Raw genomic sequence first — 2,453 nt, forward strand, 5'->3', positions numbered from 1 at the left:
AAAAAAAAAAAAAAAAGAAAAGAAAGAAAGAAACAGTACCTCTGTAACTCTGCAACTCGAATTTATAATCTCTCTCTCTTTTTTTTTTTTTTTTGAGACAGGGTCTTGCTCTGCCTTCCAGATTGGAGTGCAGTAGAGTGATCTCAGCTCACTGCAACCTCCGCCTCCCAGGTTTAAGCAACTCTCGTGCCTCAGCCTCCCGATTAGCTGGAATTACAGGTGTGAGCCACGGCGCCCGGCCAGCCAGCAGTTAGATTTTTAAAGGTCAAACCTCCCCAGACTCCAAAGAGCACTAGGGCCAAACAGCACTACAGAGGATCACCTGGAACCAACTAACCTGGCCCAACCCTGCTTAGAAAAACAACATAGAAGCCTGAATACATGGAACTCCTTCTCGCTTTCTCATTCAATAGCAAACTTCAGATTCCAAAGAATATTGGGGCCAAACACTATTACAAAAGAGTATCAGTTTCTCTGGCCAGGCGAGGTGGCTCACGCCTGTAATCCCAGCACTTTGGGAGGCCGAGGCAGGCAGATCACCTGAGGTCAGGAGTTTAAGACCAGCCTGGCCAACATGGTGAAACTCTGTCTATACCAAAAATACAAAAAACTAGCCGGGAGTGGTGCCACACACCTGTAATCCCAGTTACTCAGGAGGCCAAGGCAGGAGAACCACTTGAACCCAGGAGGCAGAGGTTGCAGTGAGCCAAGATCATGAAACTGCACTCCAGCCTGGGGACAGAGTGAGACTTCGTCTAAAAAAAAATAAAATAAAATAATAAAATCAAAAACAGCTAGGAGTGGTGGCACAAGCATGTAGTCCCAGCTACTTGAGGGGCTCAGGTTAGACCATCACTTGAGACCAGGAAGTCAAGGCTGCAGTGAGCCAAGATCACCCCACTGCACTGCAGCCTTGGCGACAGAGTGAGACCCTGCCTCAACAAAACCAAACCAAACCCGAGCCCCGGAAGTAGTTCAGCATCCCTTCTGCTGCATTCCACTGGTAAAGCAAGTCACAAGGCAAGCCCAGATTCAATGGGAAGGAAGATACAGACCCCACCGCTTTTGGGAGGCATCCCAAAGTCACATTGTAAATTGCATAGATACAGGGAAGGCATGATGGGGGAGGGAGGTTCTTATTGTAACAACCTACTGCCCATGTCTCTGTTTGCACAGCTGAGTCCACTCTAGGAACCTGGCAGAAGACTCTTTTACCATCCTCATGGTCCAGCCCACTGTGCAGTTTTTTTTTTTTTTTTGAGACGGAGTTTCACTCTTGTTGCCGAGGTTGGAGTGCAATGGCACGATCTCGGCTCACCTCAGCCTCCGCCTCCCGGGTCCAAGCGATTCTCCTGCCTCAGCTTCCCAAGTAGCTGGGATTACAGGCATGCGCTACCACACCCAGCTAATTTTTTATTTTCAGTAAAGACGGGGTTTCACCATGTTGGTCAGGCTGGTCTTGAACTCCTGACCTCAGCCTCCCAAAGTGCTAGGATTACAGGCATGAGACACCACGCCCGGCCCACTGTGCAGTTCTGAACTTCTGCTCCAGCTAGTGCTGATACATACGTGTCAGCTGGACCCAGAATTTTTTTTCCTTACAGTCAGGGTCTCGCTGTGTGGCTGGAGTGCACTGATGCCATCTCAGCTCACCGCAACCTCCGCCTCCGGGGTTCAAGCAATTCTCCTGCCTCAGCCTACAGAGTAGTTGGGACTACAGTCATGTGCCACAATACCCAGCTAATTTTTTTTTTCTTTTTTTTTTTGAGACAGAGTCTTGCTCTGTCACCTAGGCTGGCTCCGCCTCCCGGGTTCACACCATTCTCCTGCCTCAGCCTCCCAAGAGGCTGGGACTACAGGTGCCCGACACCATGCCCGGCTAATTTTTTGTATTTTTAGTAGAGACAGGGTTTCACTGTGTTAGCCGGGATGTTCTCGATCTCCTGACTTTGTAATCTGCCCGCCTCGGCCTCCCAAAGTGCTGGGATTACAGGCGTGAGCCACCGTGCCCGGCCTTAATTTTTGTATTTTTTACTAGAGACGGGGTTTTGCCATGTTGACCAGGCTAGTCTCGAATTCCCGGCCTCAAGGGATCCACCTGCTTTGGCCTCTCAAAGTGTTGGGATTACAGATGTCAGCCACTGCACCCAGATTGGCTAATTTTTATTTTTTTAATTTTTATGTATTTATTTTTTTAGATGGAGTCTCACTCTGTCACCCAGGCTGGAGTGCAGTGGTGCAGTCACTGCAACCTCCACCTCCCGGGTTCAAGTGATTCTCCTGCCTCAGCCTTCCAAATAGCTGGGATTACAGGCGCACTCCACCATGCCCGGTTATTTATTTTATTTTTATTTATTTATTTATTTATTTATTTTTTGAGACAAAGTCTCATTCTGTTGCCCAGGCTGGAGTGCAGTGGCACAACCTTGGCTCACTGCAACCTCTGCCTCCCA

The sequence above is a fragment of the Mandrillus leucophaeus genome, unplaced genomic scaffold, assembly GCF_000951045.1.
Source record: "Mandrillus leucophaeus isolate KB7577 unplaced genomic scaffold, Mleu.le_1.0 Scaffold506, whole genome shotgun sequence".
NCBI classification, from domain to species: Eukaryota; Metazoa; Chordata; class Mammalia; order Primates; family Cercopithecidae; genus Mandrillus; species Mandrillus leucophaeus.